Genomic DNA, 13462 nt, shown 5'->3' on the forward strand with positions numbered 1-13462 from the left:
GTTCCTTGGATGCCAAAACATTTGTCAAAAGGAAAGAGTTCCTTAAATATTGGGTTACCCTTGATTTATCTATCAAAACTAAAATTAAAAATGTTCTTCTCCAAATACTCTCTTCAACTATCCCAAATACAAGGCATACATGTTTACAAGTTATTCTAAAGATATATCTGATTGAAATCTCTCCCCAAGAATAGCTAGTACTTGTTGGTGTTTTATTTGTGATTATGCATAATCGTTAAATAGAACAACCAATGACCTTTATGTTAGCCACCTTAGAAACCCTTGGGTATAATTATCACAAATATCATCATATGTGCTTGCACATTATCAAGTGCATTATATTATCATAGTTTTTGTACAATGCATGGATGTGCTAGATGGTAAAAATGAGGTGTTCGCTACAAAAACACCAATGGTTATTTACACTTTTTTAAATTTTTCATAACCAATTTTTGCACCTGACAATGATAAAAATTGCATTTTTACATTATTAGTGAAACAACATTTGCTCAATTATGCACATTCATTCTAGTGCACATATACCTCCTCAACTACGAATATTTGTGGATATAGGTTTTGGCCCTTTAAAACACTCACAAAAAAATAATTTCTCTCAAACCCTTGATTGGTATGTCCTCCCTTTCTCCCTCCAAAGAATGTCCTCCGCCAATTAACCATTGGTTGATATGTGTAAAACCTAGAAATTGGCTCCTAGAGTGCAAGCTCTAATACCATATTAGTTTTACTAACCCTTGCTACTGGAATTTTATTTCCTAGTAAACTCATTGATGTAAATTTATTAGTTGCAATTTTACTGAATAAAAGCACTTAAAGGATTTTTAACAAGTAAAATAAATCTAAAATATAAAATAGTGAAAGCAAAATAGACCAATCTCATACACATGCACATAGAAAATTATGCCCTTCAAATTTTCTCTCCATTAACATTACAACATATTAATTGTTGCAATTTCTAGAAATAAAACTAAAATTAACAACTTTCCACCCAATAGCAACACATGAGTGATTATTCTAGAAACTTTTTAGCATTATTCTATAATCTTTCCTTCAAGATGGAATTCATGGGGATTCAAATTTTCTTCTATAAATGTCATTTTGATGTCATAATTTAGTGATAGTGCAATGGCTATAAGATTTTTTAGTTCTTTACCTAGTCCATTTAGACATAAACATTACCTTGTGTAGAAGTCACTCTCAGATCGAGTGATGAAGAAACAAGTCTAAATGTGGTAACTTGAGCACTCAAGCACAACCCTGACGCAATTTATAATATATTTGGGTTTTGTATTTCAAGACAGTCTTAGAATGACCTCAACTATCATGTTAATCTCATGCCACCACTTTCTTACAACACAACACAAACACAAACTCTACTTGTAAGTCCAGTCTTCTCACTAACTCTATATTAAAAAAAATCCAATGTAATTAATCTTGCTAATAATCCTAACAATAATTTGGCAATAAAGACAACATTATGCTTAATTCTATAGCTCATAGGGATATCATATCTCTCACAAACAACATGGAATTGATCATGTATTACCTCATATTAACTTATCAACTAAAATACTCAAGGAATAGAGTGACATCAACCACTCTTTTGTAAAAGCTAAAAAATTTAGAGAAAAATAATTATAACAAATAATAACAACATACACACATAAATCACACATAATTTATTTTGGAAATCCTTTACTGAAAAAACTAATTAATAAATATGTTATTCCCTTGACCAAACACATCCAAATTAGCATTCATCACTCACCTCCTGGCACATTACAATGGAGTATCCTCAAGCCTTTTAAAGGCTTCATTACATGTAATCCATAAGCTCAATACCATAAGTCACCAATATCACATCAAATTTCTTATTTCCTTGTCACAACCTAACCTGTATCATTGTGATTTGTTAGTTAATACCTTGTCATAAACCTAAAACAAGCCAAACCCTTAGAAATAAAGGTGTCCTCTTGAAGGCATAATCTTCCTATGATACAACATGTAAGAATTAATAATGTAAGAGAAAGATAATTATATCAAATCATATAGACATGCACACATAAATCACATGTGATTTATCCTATAAAACCATTATGAGAAAAACCAACAAATAGGTCTATTATTCCTTTGGCTAAACCTAACCAAGTTGATTAAGTGATATTTCACCTGTCACCTCTTGGGACATTACAATGAAGTATCCTCAAGAATTTTAAAGGCTTCATTACATGTAATCCATGGGTTAATTACCACAAATCATCAATACCATGTTCTCGAAACCATTATTGTTGACATGACAACTATGACTATTTTACACACTGAAGTTTAACCCAACATCTTTTCTCTAAGAATAATCTAAAAAAATACTAATACAACTTGTTCCATAATGATCCAACATGATTCAACACTCTTTTTAATCTTCATAATCGAGGATAATTCTCTAGTAGAGACCAAAATGGTACAAAATAACTTTTTGAAAGATAAAGAATGAATAATAATCCCAAGGCTCAATTCTAACTTTCATTATCATCTTCACGAAGAGAGAAAGTAAGTATAGGCTAGTCAAGGATGGAAAGGCATATGCCATAAATGCACACAAGGATGAAGAAAAACTCTCTTTGATGAAGACTAACATTTTCCCACTACAACATGATTAATAAAAATCACATGACTCTAGAGAGCTTGAGGACCCCCATCGTGGAGATAATGCACCATGACCAAGACCTCTACTGAGAACAATGATGAATTTTATATCCCAAGGTCGAAATCTAAGAGTAAGTGCTTGCCTCTCTATGTTATTGAATGTAGATTTAGTGAGGGCACAACTTGGTAGGCTCGCTCGGTGGCCTGGTATGACCTTCATTTAAACTTCTAAATTTTCTTGTACCTTCTACCATCCTCTTTTCCATGAAGAATTTACGGAAATTAACTGACGAGATCATTGAGTGGTGGAACATAATGTTGGCCCACGCAAGTTGTAAGAAAAGTGATATGTTTATAAGGGGGTGTGTTGCCACATCCTATTAAAATGTGGGCTAGCGGGATGATGACAACATGCCTCTCCCCCCCACCACCCCCCCTTCTCAAGCACCCCATCTGGGGTTCTTGATTTAGATGTTATTATTAAAGGAATTCATAAATTTATACTAAACTTTTTAAACAATAACAATAAAATAAAATTACATATTAAAAAATAAAAAATAAAAATAAAAGCTATTTTTCATTTTTTTTTTTACCTAATTTATTTAGATATTTATTATAACATAAAAAACATGTATAGTTAAATTTCACATCTAACAAGTATTCTTTGCATAATTTTGAGTGCACCCACACTAAAAATAATATTTTTTTAATTGGTTTTTCAATTTATCTCTGTGTTGATTTACTTCAAAATATGAAGATTATGTATTTGTTTTACATCTAAATTACTACCTACACTTAACATTTAAATAAACCAATAAAAAATACAAGTAAAATAATATTTATATTTTTCTTTAAAAACACTACCCCTAAAATTAATGTTAAAATTGATTTATTTTTTTCTAAGAAAAAATCGTAATTTTTATTAATAGTATAAAATTTACATTTTGTAAACACATATAGTGTGTATGCATATAGACAGTTTTTTTATTAATAGTATATAAAAATCATTTTGTAAACACATATAGTGTGTACTCATATAGAACGATAAAAAACATGATGAAGCTAAAGTGCTATAAAACATCAGAAAGGTTCTTTCAATGACTACAAACCATAGATCATGTGCCAAGAAATAACAACAAAAGAGCAAAGAAAATTATGGCTGACAACTAGTGTTGATCTTTTCTTTATTTTCTTTCCTTTTTTGCACTTTTTGCCAACCATCAAAATTTGATTCAATAAGAACCAAAACCAATTCTTGTCCCACATGTGGGACTTCCTTTTCAAAATCTAAGCTCTCTAAGACATGTGCTCTTTTTGTGCTCCCAATTCCACCTAATTTCAGAGAGTCCTCAGGATCCATTCCTTTCTATTGAATGTTGATCGTTCCTAACTAAACCATAGTGTCCCCATTCAGTTTGTCTCCCTGCTGGGACGTAACATTCATTTCTTCTTTTTTAGGTTGACTTTCCTTGTTATCTTCTTCTTCATCCTCAAAAGGATGATGCTTTGAAAATTGCCACCCTTTTGGTCTATTAGACTACCTATTCTTCTTCTTAGGATTCTTCTTTTCCTGTTCACATGAGTTTTGTAAATGACCTGTTTGAAAGCATACACGTCATTGGAATGTCATGTTCTCATAATTAAGAACTTGTGACCAGTGGAAGTTATTGTGTTTCAAATTTATATGATCTAGGAGCCCTTTGCTAAGATCAATCTCCACACATATTCTGGCATATGTGAAGAGGCCATTTTCTGTTCTTTCCATATCTATTTTTTTGAATTTTTCCAAAGTCTTTCCTATATCTTCAAGTACTTTATGATGCCAAAAAGGAAGGGGGAGGTTTGAAAGCCTCACCCAAATTGACATAGTGGAGACCACCATAGTGTTGGCATCAAACTCAGGGAACCATGGAGTGATGAATGGCCTCGCTCTACTCCAAAACTAAGGCCCTTCATTTAGAGCATAATCTAGATCCTTCTTTGTCTCAAATTGGACTATGAAAAAACCCTTTGAGAAAAGGTATATGTCATAGTTTGGAATCCATAAGGAGAAAATCCACTAAAATAAAGCTTTAGGTTTAGGCCATAAGCCATTGAATCTACAAATAACTTCTTTTGATTGAAGAATAGAGAAAAGGGAAGATACCTCAAGGAGGTTTACATCCATGGTTGGAGCTTTCTCCATTTGTTCTACAATATAGGGGCCTTAAGTTTAGAATGAAAGTTGAGTTTCCTATAATACTATAATCTTTAAGCTGAAGGGGATATTGCAGAACCTTCCCTTCAAATTGTAAACTCTGCAAATATGCAAGCATGAAGAGACAAAAAATGTTTCTCTAACCCAAAACTCTGAGGTTTTCATGCAGGTGTTTTTAATAAAAATTTGAAAAGAAAGCTTCAGATTATTCTTTGTCAGTGGCTTTGGAGCCTTGAACTGAGGCAAAAGGAGAGAATCCCCATGACGAGGTCCTCCAAAGGGTGCACAAGCGCCATAGCTGCCCCCTTCTTTGTTGTGTTTGATATAGAGCATACATGCGAGACTAAGAAAAAGTGGACAAGGGCCGAAAGAAATCTCGTTGAAAAAAACACTCATTCTTTTGAACATAACCGCCACACACTTTTATCAAAAAATGCAAAGATATACAATGCAGGAAATCAGAATGGGGTTGATACCAACACAGGAAGATGATACCAACAGATAATCTTCTCACGAGCTCCCTTTGAGGTCAAACAAACCATGAAGCTAGTGAGAGATACATCCCCTACATTCAGAGTCAACGGTTGAAACCAGACTATGAGCGAAAGATAGCCTTGTTTCCTTTCTCCACTCCATGGCATGAGCACCTTGATTGAAACAAAGCCATGAGCCATGACAGTGGCATGAAGAGAGTTAAAAACTTGTGTAACCATAGCCTCCATTATGCCTCCAAATCAGTTTCAAATAGCTATTGATACTTAGTCCAACATTAAGAGTTCATAAGAATTCCTAAAATTCTTCACTTATTCTCACTAATATTTCATTTAACAATTAAAAATAACATTAAATTTATTAAGAAATTAAATATTCTTTTATAATTTACTAAATAAATGTGAAATTATATTAAATAAAAAATTAATAAAAATTAGTTATTTAAAAATTAATTTTAAAACATTTTAGTTAATTTTTATTAAAAATATTAAATAAAAGTTAAATAGTAGATTAATAAATGGTATAAATTTTTTAAGCATTTTATTTTTTTAATTTAAAAATATTATATCAAATATTAAATATAAAAGTAATTTTTAAAATATAATACAATTTTTATTAGGATATTTTTTTTAATGGAATAAAAATTATTACAATTATAAATTAGAAATGTTAAATTATTATGTAATGTTTTTTATTAATTTACAAAAAAAGATAATTATTATTAATTTTTAATAACTATTTATAAATATGACAACTTATCATTATTATAATAAAAAGGATAATGTATTATTGACTAATGTTATGATTGATTTTCGATAAAGGAGTAAGCTTTATTTTAATTTTTAATGGAAGAATATGCACAAAGAAAGATCTAAATCGAGAATGTTATGTTAGATGGGTTTTCTTTATTAGAAGTTAGAGATTCTGTGGATTTAAAGTTTGTATTCTTTTAAATTTTGGTTAGGAAAAATGTCAATTTCTTTTAATAAAACTTGCATCATAATGAAACTACTATCATGTCTAAAAATTTTAAGCAATCTTATTAGATTATAAAAGAAATGTTTTGGGTACATGATTAGATTATAAAAAAAAATGATTTTGAGTACATAATTAGCTTAGTCTAAAAATGTCCCTCTACATGATTAAGTTCAGCTTCTCACTGCTTGCTTGTTGGAGAAGTTTAGATTTCTTAAAACTTAGACTAATAAAAAAAATTAATTTCTTAAAATTTAGATTAATAGACAAAATATCAAATTCATTATGGAAAAATTATATTCATTAGAAAAGTTTAGGTTTCTTAAAATTTAGAATAATAAACAAAAAATATATTTTTAAAATTTAGACTAATGAACAAAATTCATGACCATAATTTTATATTCATTGTTTTATTTTTATTTTTTAAAATTTCATATATATATAATTAACAAAATATTATTTTAATAAAACTAATTTGGAACATGGAAACATGATTTTTGAATATCCATTACAGAGAAATAATAATTCAAACACATAAAACAATAATAATGAAATGAAATAATATGTTAAGGTCCGTGAGACTAAAATACTTTCATAAAATTTGAAGCTGCTTTCCATCCCTTGAGCTCTTTATTGACGACACAAGGACCAAGGAAGAAAAGAACACAATACAACGTACAACATAAACTTCCGCCTGCAAAACTTTTCCGGTGATAAAGGTTTCTTTATGCCAACGTCTGTATATTTTAATGGAAATGGAAAGGTGGACCTGACCTGATAGGTAAGCACATTTTGTGAATCTGCAATTGGCACAAATGTTTTGATTCCTCTTCTCTTTTTCACTTTGTACATTGGAGAGCATTCTTTTATTTTGAACAAGATATTAAAAATGTGTATGCACCAACCTTGCTAACCCTAACTCGGTGAGAGCCAAGAAAACATAGAAAAATGGTGAGAATGTGCACGTCATGACGAAGACAAGAAGTTCTATAGCCCAGGAATGAAGATTAATCATGATTTTAAAGTAGACACAGAAGATAGAAAGCCATGAGATTTCCTCTAATAGCTTAGCACGAATTTAAAATCCATTTGAGTATGGAAATGGGCGTTCAGGTGCAGAGAATGGGCACACACTCAGAACTCCTTAAGGGTGGACTTCCTAGGTTGAATGAATGAATGAAGGGATTTTAATGGTGTCCATGAGACCAAGCAGTCTAAGGGACCTAGGATTCCAACACATCATGACTTCAAACTTTAGAATCAAACTTTTTTCTAAGTCCATTCTCTTGTCATGAATCTTGACCAACAAACTCACAGTTTTGATAAGTCTCGCTTCCTTGAAAATCTTGTTCAAACAGTCCACCTTCAAAATGCTACTAAACTGGTTACCGATATCTTCATAAATCGGACAATCCATGATGTAGTGTCATTCTATTTCAACCTCTCCTTTCCTACAAAAGATGTAGATTATTTCTTCCCACTCTTCTTTTGGAGTTTTCCATCTACCTGTTTCACATATGAGATGATAAGACTCCGTCCTCAACTGTGTTATTAATAATCTAGCCTTTCCTGTGATTTTGGTACCCAAATATATCTTCTCATCATGAGACCATGTCAAGTTGAAATCCTTGACATACAGATATTTTTTTCAACCAATCTTCTTTTCCTACATGGTAGTCCTAAATTTTTCAAGCACCCATTTTTTTATCTCCTCTTTAGAGTTAGGGCAATTCTGCCACTTAATGCCCCACCTACCCAACAACTTTTCATTTTGTTTCCTCCAAGTTTTCTTTCTCCTTTTTAACTCCTCTACAAAAAATATTTTATACCAACGATGCTCATCCATAACTTCAACCTTTTTTAAGTAACTTAACAAGCGAAAGACTACCTCAGCCTCCATCAGAAATAAACTAGCCTCAGCGAGTAGGATCTCATAAGGGACCATTTATTTGACTTTGAAATTCTTAGTAATTAAGTGTTTTTGAATTCTTTCTAATTGCCTACACTTGTGGTTTGACATATTTCACCCCAAAACATCACACCCGTAGAGTACAACTGATGTAACCAATAACCTAGAAGGGTTTTCTTGGTCTTCCAGTCCCATAATTCTTCTTTCTTGCATTTTTTCTATAGAAGGTAAAAATATCTCCAACCCCCTTGAATCCTTTTAGCTCTACATGTCTCACAATTGATCCTGTTATGAAAAACAATTCCTATATACTTGTATTCTTCCACAATTTCCCAGGGTTTCCCCTTAAAAATAAAATTAACCTGTTGATTTTTCCTCTTCAAGGAGAAGATCATGATCTTGGTTTTGCTAATGTTTACTTGCATCCCAACCTCTTGACAAAATATCTCTAAGGCCTTTAGATGCTTTCTCAGAACATGAGCCAATTTTGCAATTATGATAAGGTCGTCAACATACAAAAGAAGGCTCACCATATAACTTGCTAATTGAATACCTTCTCCACTGTTACTTCTTAACCATTCTTCTAGCTTATCAATATATAATCGAAACAGTGTCGGGGAAAGAGGGCACCCCTACTTGACCCCAATGTCACTACCAAATCATTGAGAAAATCCTTCCTTAGTTCTGATTTTATATTTAACTTTCTCGTAAAGCTTTTGAACTGTTGCACTATATTCCCTTGGAATTTTGATCTCTACCATCCTTCTCCACAACTTGTCTATAGGAATAATATTGAAATCTTTCTTGAAATCAGAAAAGAAACAAAAGGTCTCCTCACCCTGTATGTCCCATAGTTTTTCTTTGAGATGCCTAAGAGTGATACAATGATCAATGGAAGAATGTCACGACCTAAAACCAGCCTGCCTTGTTTGCTCTTTTACCTTCCTTTTCTGCCCAGTTTCTAATTCTACACTCCACCATGCTTCCAAATAGCTTTTCAAAAAGAGGATTAACCATAATATTACGGTAATTGGAGGGAATATTAATGTCTCCACTTTTGTAAATAGGGATAGTAGCACTAGTTGTCAATTTAGTTGGGAAATTTCTTTGTGTGATCTTGTTGAAGATCCTTTTGATAATTGGAGCCAAGATTTCAACCCCCCATTTTAAAAATTATGCTTGCAATTCATCAATGTCTTGAGCTTTACCATTTTCTAGTTTTGTTATACCATTCTTGACATATTGTAATGAAAATAACTCAATTGAAGTGTTGATAATGGGAGTGTTGCTTCTCTCTTGTTCTCTCTCGTATAGAAGATTCACATAATCTAACCATTAAGTAGCTAAGATATTATTATCCTTTTTGTTTTTCTTTTGTTGTAGTTCCCTCCAGAATCTTTTGGGATTAAGTTTTCCCAAAGAAATTAATTCAATCCTTCTTGAAGTCACATACTTTTTTTTTTTTTTTTTTATCATATTTTTGTACTTTTTTGTGCTTTCACTATTTACCTCATTCTCTTTAAGTGATCTTTTTTCAACCTTACACTCCTCATCAAACCAGGAATTGGTTGGAGAAGTGTTTGAAATTCTCTTCATTGGACGATATCTTTTAAACACCTTTAAGGCCTTGTGTATTAAAGGGATCACCATACTACTACCAATGTTCTCTACTACTGCACTGTCCTCTTCCCTTTCTGAGTTGACTTTTGTCAATAGAAATTGATGTTCCAGAGCAGCAACAAAGAGCTCTTGTTTTTCCTGATTCATAATGACTTTACCTTTTGCATGAACTTTTTTATGTAAATGATGGTTTTTTTCTACCTGCATCCCACTTGTGTTCCAGCCCAACTTAATGAAGAGGGGCATATGATCTGATTTCAACTCAATAAGACAAGCTCCAATATTGAACTCTGACAAGTTAGAAATAAAGATATGAGAGAAAATCACATAATCCACCATACTTTGACCATTGTAATTTTTGCATGTAATGTCACTGGATCTAGGCCAAGATTTCCTACCATTTCAAATGACCATGTCATAGAGGTTAAATAAGCCTAACAATTCAGTACCAAAGTGTGAAACACTTCCTTTTACATCTTCAGAATATATTTTCCATGTGTGATCCCCACTCTCATTTAGCCAAAGAGGATTGTTGTCCATGTTCTCATCACTACCTAACTGCATATATTGATTGTTCGTTCTCCTTGCATTAAAGTCACCAATCAAAATTGTATCTCCTAAAGTATTGAAGGCGGAAATGTGTTTTTTAGAGTATCATAAGGGTCTTCACTATCTAAGTTTGCCTTCTTGTAGAACTTTGAATTTTTGGGAGCAAAGTAACAAGAAGGAAGCTTGATTGTTGCATTATTGCCTGTTATATTAAGCCATATAAATTTCGTATTTGGGTCCTCTTTTCCCACTTTTACAATTCCACTCCAACTTTCTCATATTATAACTGTGATCCCTCCATGCCCTTTACCTATTATATTCTCTTTATTCCATACTAGAATTTTATTGTATCCCTTAAATTCTAGAACCCTGCAATCATCATGTTCATGAGTTTCCATAAGAAAAATGATTTCTTTCCCTTCTGCTATGGGCCCTAAAATTGGTCATCTCCTCCATGGATAACCTCTGCAATTCCAACTTACCATGTTTAGATACTCCCGGGGGGGCCCGAATCCCTATTTTTAATTTGTTACAGGCTCATTGATTTGGGCTTTCCCATTTTTTAGCCATGCACGTTTTCTTGCCTCCCTTGTTGATTTCACTTTCTCCCATTCCTTCCTTCACTCTTCTTGTTTTTCAAATGTCAATTCATCATCCAGGTAAATAGGAGTATCTCTAAGCATCCCCATATTCCTTAGGATAGCCATATTATCTTCTATACTTCTCAAAATAACTCCCACATGTCTGCTACTTCCATTTTCTGCTTTCCTACCTATCTTGTTTGCCTGTTGAATATAGCCTAACCATTTCAACTCATCCTTGAGAAAGTCCCTGACTAGAATATATGTCCTCTATTTCTCTCCAAAGTCCTTAAAAACTTTTATAATTACATTTGTAGCCTTGACTTGCCCATCTTTTTCTTCTCTTACTTGCATCTTGATTTTCCTCTCCATGATTTCCTTTTGCTCAACTGATTCTTCCTTTACCACTTGTGACCAAGATTTAGCCTCTTCTTTTTGTTGTCTTAGATTGATTTCTCTCATCTCCATGCTTTCCAAGGCTAATTGAAACTCTTCTATTTGTTTTGTGTTTCTAATTTTCCCTATCTCCGAGCCTTTTTCCTCAACTACATTGGTTTGCTCTAATTTCTGTCTCAAAGTGATCAAATGTTGTTGCCCTGTTTCCATATTGTTTTGCAATTTTATTATCTGCTCTCTGAGAACCTCGTTTTCCTTTTCAAGTTTATGACTGAGTACTAACATTTATTTTATCTTTGAATCTTCATGTTGTTCCTTCAATTCAATAATATCAATTCTTCTTTTCATGCTCATTGTTATGCAACCATCTCATAAAATAGAAGAAAGGATAGATCAACAACTTCAAAATCAGCCTCTTTGAGGGGGCAACCTTCTTTACATTACACAAATGAATAGTTCTTGGATGATTCAAATGACAAAACCTCTTTTCTATATATGTTATTATAAGGGGTCTCAATATAATAAAAGTCGACATAACAATAATAATGTAAGGGCACAACAATAACAATAGTGGGCTTCTATAGGGCACAAAAATAAAAATAACGGAGATACACTAATGAAAATGAGGGAATACACTAGTATTATAGGGACCTAACATGCCCCTCTCCTTCAAACAAAGTGTTGTCCTCAATGCTTGAATAGTTATGGATGCTTCTGTATAAAATTCTCATCCTCCTATGTGGAATATTTCGCAGGTAAGTTCTTCCACTTGATCAGATACTCTGAAATCGATCAATTTCGTAGCTATTGAGTTCTTGTTTCCATGACTGCTTCAAGTTCCAATATGATTTGTCCTTCCTCATAAAGTTATGGAAATATTTTTTGAATGGGTATCTTGTCACCTATAACCTTATTTAAGCATGAAACATGGAAAATTGGGTGCACTCGAGAAGATGTAGGAAGCTCCAATTTGTATTCCATAGTACCAATCTTTTGCAACACCTTGTAAGGACCATAATACTTTGGTGATAATTTATTATCTTTCTTAGCTTACTTGAGGGACATTTTTTTGTATGATTGTATCCGTAACAATACCCAGTCGCCTACATCAAAAATTCTTTCGTTGCGATGTTGATCAGCCTGTTGTTTCATTCTATTATGCGCCAAAGTGAGGTTATCCTTTAAGAGTTGGAGAAATTGTTGTCGATGCTCTATGTGATCTTCCACTGCTTCAACCTTAGAATTTTCTCGTAAAGATGATGTGATGGACGGTGGATGATATCCATAAAGTGCCATAAATGGGGTCATTTTTGCTGCAGTAAGGAAGGAAGTGTTATACTGCCATTCAGTCAGAGGTAACCACTTGACCCATTGTATATGTTTATTAGATACAAAGCAATGAAGGTATCCTTCCAAACATTTGTTCACTATCTCAGTTTTCCCATTTGATTGAGGATCATAAGATGATCTATGAGCTAATTAAGTACCCATAAAAGAAAATAATTTTGTCCAAATATTTCCAGTGAAAATAGGATCTCTGTCACTTATAATAATCTTTAGGTTTCCATGTAGCTTTTGAATTATTTCCATAAATGCAGTAGCAACTGTACTAGCTTTAAATGGATGAGATAACGCACAAAAGTGTACATTCTTGGTAAGTCTATCAACTACCACCATGATGACACTATTTTATTCAGACTTGGAAAAACCTTTGATAAAATCCATTGAAACCTCCTCCCAAAGTTGACTTGGAATGGATAAAGGTTGTAACAGACTCAGGCCGGGGTCTTAATGGATAAAATAAATGCTTTGGGTACATGATTAGATTATATTAACAAAAAATATTTTGAGTACATAATTAGCTTAGTTTGAAAATGTCCCTCTACATGATTAAGTTTAGCTTCTCACTACTTGTTTGAGAAGTTTAGATTTCTTAAAACTTAGACTAATAAACAAAAATCAATTTCTTAAAATTTAGACTAATAGACAAAATATCAAATTCATTATGGAAAATTTATATTCATTGAAAAGTTTAGGTTTCTTAAAATTTAGAATAATAAACAAAAATCATTTTTTCAAGAT

The sequence above is a fragment of the Pinus tabuliformis genome, chromosome 9, assembly GCF_031772625.1.
Source record: "Pinus tabuliformis cultivar Carrire ecotype Pingquan chromosome 9, CPIR1, whole genome shotgun sequence".
Lineage (NCBI taxonomy): Eukaryota > Viridiplantae > Streptophyta > Pinopsida > Pinales > Pinaceae > Pinus > Pinus tabuliformis.